The sequence below is a fragment of the Dioscorea cayenensis genome, chromosome 19, assembly GCF_009730915.1.
Source record: "Dioscorea cayenensis subsp. rotundata cultivar TDr96_F1 chromosome 19, TDr96_F1_v2_PseudoChromosome.rev07_lg8_w22 25.fasta, whole genome shotgun sequence".
In the NCBI taxonomy this organism is placed as follows: domain Eukaryota; kingdom Viridiplantae; phylum Streptophyta; class Magnoliopsida; order Dioscoreales; family Dioscoreaceae; genus Dioscorea; species Dioscorea cayenensis.
The window spans coordinates 8,710,552-8,716,892 of NC_052489.1; the positions used below are offsets into that span (position 1 = coordinate 8,710,552).

At 38.0% G+C, this 6,341-nt stretch overlaps 1 non-coding gene across 1 annotated transcript; it reads left to right on the top strand.

The window, feature by feature from the left end:
* On the top strand, positions 1-107 carry LOC120250740. The gene has a single exon (XR_005533079.1). It is a non-coding gene; the product is annotated as a small nucleolar RNA R71 (small nucleolar RNA).
* The last annotated feature ends 6,234 nt before the right edge of the window (positions 108-6,341 follow it).

The window sequence follows — 6,341 nt, forward strand, 5'->3', positions numbered from 1 at the left end:
AATCCGTGTTGCGGGCACTTTCTCAGGAGCTCCTTGAACCTTTCCCACGTCTCAAATATAGACTCAAATTCCAATTATACAAAGGATGAGATCTCATTCCTAAGCTTTGCAGATTTTCCGGGAGGGAAATAATGGCCAAGAAAAGCTTCTACCATCTCCTCCCATGTGGTAATTGATGCTGTAGGTAATGAGTGTAGCCACTGCTTCGCTCTCCCTTTCAAAGAAAATGGTAAGGCTCTCAACTTGATGGCATCATCCGTTATCACATTTATCTTCTGCATATCACACACCTCGAGAAAGTTCTCTATATGACTGTTTAGATCCTCATCGGCCAAACAATTAAACTGTGCGGATTGCTGCAACATGTGGATGAATGCCGGCTTCAGCTCGAAGTTTTGAGCTGTAATCAGGGGACGCACAATGCTCGATTGTGTCCCCCATACTTAAGGTCTAGCATAATCAAATAATGTCCGCTGCTACTCATTCAGTTCTGCCATGTTTAAAGATTCTTATAGTTCCAAATCAACTAGATTAGACTATTCTTGCACAGGTTCTTTCCTTTTTTTTCTCAATGTACGTTCAAGCTCGGGATCTCCTTCAATCAGTATGGAGGGGTTCCCTCAGGTCATAACTTGGAGCTGCAGCCAAAAAGAATGAAAAAGAAATTAGAACGATGATAGAAAATAATATATGAAATATAATGAATGAATAGCTAAGAAAACAAAGTGCAAAGTATCTCTAAGTGCCTACTCCCCGGCAACGGCGCCAAAAACTAGGCACGCCCGTATATGCATGTAAACCGCAAGTGCACGGGTGTCAAAGTAATAATCCCAGATGAGTTGGTATCGTATCCACAGAGAGTAGGGAATAAAGCCACTTGAGTTGTTTCTTAGCTAATGTGGAAGATGAATAGTGATGAGTATGACAAAATATGAAATAACGAAAATAAAAACAACAATATATAAGGCACAAGTAAAGGAGAAGGTAAGGTAATCGATAAAGATGGAGTACCTAGATACTGATCCGCTAGGATAATCGTTTCAAGTGCAAGAACCCTCTATTATACTTCCTAATCGATACAACAATGAGTCGTGATAATCCTTAATTACATAAACCCAAATCTAAGGTCAACCATGCCTAAGTCTATACATGTCCCAGAGGACAGGTTGAATAACCTCTCAACCTCGCACTCGCATAGAATTGCAATGAGCTCTAGGGATTCCAAGTGATAAACCCTATTCCTATGTATAGACCTAACCCTTTTGTCTAGGTGGAAGATCCCTAGCCACAATTAAGCCCTAGGTGCTAAAATCACCTCAACGCTTCACTTCATTGCACTCACAACTAAGCCCCAGCGGAAGGTTATCCCTTAGCCCATTCACTCTACTATGCCCACAAAGAACTCTTAGAACGTGGATGTAGGATAGATCACACCGGAAAGGAAAGGGGACGCTCCGCTACCTCTCAACTCACCCTCTCAACCCTCTCCAATCTAGCTTTGTCTAACTCTCATGGTGTGTCACTCACTCATAAGAGTTACCAACAAGAACTCTCAACACTAGTGTAACTCTAGGGGAGTATTCAGACAATCAAGCATACAAGATTGAAACTCACAATAAACATCAATTAATTGAAAGCATAATAAAGAGATTCAATGAAACGAATACATCCTAGGGTTCACAAATACTCAAATACCAACTAGGGGTTTAGCTCTCCATAGAGCTAGATACAATCAATGAAATCGAATGTAAAATCAAGGCATCCATAGAAAACCACCTCATTAGTCATGATGATGGTCTTGTGGAGAGTCCTCTACTCATCGCAAGGGTCCCTTTGTCCGGCCTAGGATACACCTCACAGGATCGGTGCCGAAGAAGGCTCTGCCACTAACCTTCTTCCAAACGGTGCGCGATGTCAGAGCCGTATGACCTCTCCAAAGCCCTAGCCAATACCTCTCAAAACCCTAGCCTCCACCCTCTCTCATGTTGGGGAAAAGATGGAGAAAAGAATGCTGAAATCGGGGCTGAAATTGGCTTTTAAAGGGCTGGAATCGGGAATCCACACGCCCCTGTGAGCGCCCCTGTGGATTTTTCACACGGGCGTGTGGAAGTTCCACATGCCCATATGGATTCTTTGTTTTTCTGTTTTCTCGGCAGGCTGTGAATAGTACTGGTATAGTATTCTTGCTACAATGCTCTACTACAGTACCGGCCCAAAATACTCCCGAATCCATGATTTCATCGAGGTAACACAAACGGTCATACGTTTAGGTCGTGGATCACTTTGCTTCTTCAATAGCGGACATGTTGGTGCTGATCTTGTTCTATATGCACAAGTCGGAATGCTTGAATGTGACTACCCTTGTACCCTTCCAAATAGTTGTGCTAACTCAAATACGAGGAGGTGGACACACATTCCCGCATCTTGAACCTGACCTACATTGGTGCATTGTGACCCACATTGGCTTCTTTCTCTCATAATCGGTCTCACAACCCTACCTGCATGAAAGTAACATAAATACACACATATTAGTGTTAAAACCCGAGAAAAGTAATGCTCAACACAAGGAAAGAACACTTCGTATTCTTATTGCACAAGCACTTATCAAGGGTTTCCCACACCTTTAGTGTTTAGTAAATCCTAGTGGCATGCATTCTCCATCTTGAGGGTTTCCCACACCTTTGTGTTAAATAATCTTAGTCTTAATGCCTCGGTTGTTTTGGTTATTTCCTTCTAGGTGGTAAAGCTTTGAGCAAGAGTAAAAAGTCGGTGGGGAACTAACACCTAGCTCATTAAGTTTTTTAGTGGGGTTTTCCGATTTCATGGACTATACTATCATGCATGTTTTCAATATATTTGAGTTATATTTGCTTTTGAATATTTCTCATGACTTTGAAATCATTGACACGTATTAGTAGTATTAGTAGTACAATTCTTAGTTATCTAATCAAAATTAATGGATGTGATGAAATGTACTAATTGCAAGAATATTAATAAGCAAGCAAACGGGCAGGATAGAAAGTAAAAGAGATCTCAATTAATAAAGGTGAGGTACCCGGACAATGTTCTCCCTAGGATCTAACATGAAGCTCGAGATTTTCTAAATGCTTCTAAATCGAATCTAATGAGTCGAGTTAATCCAAAAACAATTGGCCCTTGCCTCCAAGCCACCGGTACTAGTCCACTACAATGTCCTAGTGGAGAAATTGCTCAATCTCAACACCTCACATCCCATATGACTATAATAAGCTCTAGGGATACCTAAGAGTGAAACCGATTCCTAAAGATAAATCTAGCCCTATTTCTAGGCCAAAGATCCCTAACCCCCTACAAGGTCCCAGCGGAGAAATCTCTCAATCTCACATCTCACACCAAATATGGTTGCATAGAGTCTATGGAATACGAAGATAGGGAACACTCATCAGAAGAGAAAAGGGACACTCCACTATCTTATGACTCACCCTCTCAACCTTCTTTAACCTTGGAGTTCTAACTCTAATGGTGATCTCTCTCTCATCAAAGTAACAAATCATGCATAGGAAATCAATAACAAGGATCAAACAAACATGCAAGCCTTGGGAACATACGATTAAAACTCAAATCAACTCAGAATTAATAGAAACATAAAGCAAATCATTACAAAAGACAAGATCCGAGGGTTCACATTTCCAAATACCTACTAAGGTTTAGCCCTCTATGGGGCAAGTTACAAAACAATGATTAATACAATGAATAACAATGTAAACAATAGAGAAAAACCGCCTTGAATTCGTGATGATGGCCTTGATGGGTCGCTCAACGTCTTAAAGAATCCTCCACCAAAGCTAGATTGCTGAAGGCTCCCTCGATGCTATGACGGAGAGAAGATAGATCAAAGTTGGTGAAGAATGGCCCCCAATATTGCCAAAGACCTCCTCTAAAACCTAGCTACTTTGCCCTCTAAGTGCTAGCAAAAAACCATGTAAAAAGTCTGCAAAGAATAGGGCAAACAGCCTATTTATAGTCACAAAGAGCGGCTGTCACGTGCCTTCACATGCCCGTGTGGATTTTTTCACGTGCTCGTATGGCCTGCAGGAATTTCCAGAAAGTCTTGTGGAATTTCCACGCGGTCTTATGAACAGTAATTTAGCTACAGTACTACTACAATGCTCTTCATAACCTCGGTCCAAATACTCTTTTCTTCAATTACTCATTCTTGAAAGGGCTTGCATTCTTCATAAAGAGAAGGAACATGAAGATGTGATTGCCTTTGTGCCCTTCCAACTAGTAAATTGGCTTGAATCTCCTTGAAAGTTGGCACACATCTCCCCGTTCATGAATTACTCTCATGTCTTGGTCTTTGAATTGAACTAGGAATCCCAACATTGTGTCTTTATAGCCTATATTTGCTTCTTTTTGACCCTTAAAGGCATTCACAACCTAATTGCACAAAAGAACACCATATACACAATATGAGACATAAACCATTGTAAAAATGATGCCTAATGCATGTAAAACATATAGAAAAATATGTCTAATCAAGCACTTATCAATGATGCTTGAATTTAAATGAGTTATTGAGAATATTTGCAAGTATATTAATGGTGTTAAAAAGCTTGGTTCTTAAATTACCTCTTCAAGGAAATTATTGAGATTCATGCTTACACTAGTTAAAAGTTTCTTGAAATATTATTCATGATTCTTTATAAGATCACCTTGTATTTGGATGAGTTTATGAAAATGTATGCCAATTTATGTTGCTCGTGTTTTAGAACTTTGATCTTGAAATGTATTTTTGAAGAACTATCTTTCAAGTTCTATTATTAATGTTTATGCTTTAAAAAGTTATCTACAATTCTTAAAAGTGTTATTTGACCTTTAGTGAACTCATTGCAATACTTGTGAGTGTATATTATTTGGATTTGTAAGAAATTAACTTTCTTGTAATGTGCAACTAAATACTGAAGATAACTTTCATTTTTTATATGTAAATGTTTATGGCTATGTTGATATTTTGAGACTAAAAAGAATTGTGAAGCTTTGTAAACCTATCTTTCTTTTGCCAAATGCTTTTGAGAAAAGAGTCCTTCATTTCATGAAATGCTTCCTATGGTATTTTAGAACCATGTTTGGATCATGATTGAGCTTATTTACAGAGTTTAAAAAAGCATCGTACTTGTGTTTGAAAACTTTATCATTGAATCATATATTCCAAAGTGATGGTTTTCATGAAACTTGACACTCATGTTATGATATTAAATAAGTTTATGCAAACTAATTATGAAACACATTTTGTGTTATTGATGATGTTATACATGGAATGCACATTCAATCTTTGACTTCAAATGATACTTCCTTGAGGAAAAGGTTTTTTTTAAGCTGTTTCACTTCTGGAGTGGGAGTTGATTTTGCGAAAATTTGTGTAATCATATAAAGATCTTTACAATCATGTTGATTTATCCACTGGGCCTACAAGTAGTATTATGTTTATTTGTTTTGATGGTGACAATGGAGTTGAGCTCCGGTACTTACTGCAGTAAGAGATAGAGTTTCCACCGGCCGACCTACTAGAGGTGGTGTGGTAAACTCAATTGAGGATACCGCCCTTTTGGGAGGCACGTAGAGAACCTAAAAGGAGTTTATTATTAAGTTGTTTGAAGTCACCACACGAGGTTTTCCAACGGCCAACACCAAGAGATGTGTATCTTGGTGTCTCCAGACTGAACCGAGGCCACAGTTAGGGATAGAGGATTTTGAAGGCTATTTATTATGTTGTCAATTATTGACTTATCTATTCCTTAAAATACTATTTTGTTGAGTTATTGAAAAGAAAGGAAGATTTTTTAATTGCAATGGGTTTTAAATCATTGATGTTTTAAGAAGGTTATTATTGATTTTAAATTATTTATGCAAACCTAAATTCTTGTTTCATAGTTCTTACTTATACTATCCTTGTTATTGTTGAACTTTTGAAAAATTTAACAAGTTAGAATTATTAAACCTTGTGTTATGCAATTTCTTGGTTTTTTTTAACTGTGGAAAGAAAATGATTTTAGTATGCTATTCATGTTTTTTCATTAAACAATGATTTTTTGAGTTGTTTGGAAAAATGATGTTTATTTGAGTTAGAATCTGGCTTGACATATTGTTAACATAAAAATGCTTTTACTAGTGTACATCATTGATGGACGTTATGAGGTGGTATGAAAATATGCAAATATAAATATGTGAATATGCAAGTAATATCTCAATTGGTCCGTTAATACCGCAAATGTACGGGTCATTAAGTAATATCTCATGGGTGAGCACAAGGGGTCATATTTCCCTAGGAACGGCGTGAGGGTCTTATTACTTCCTTTGCA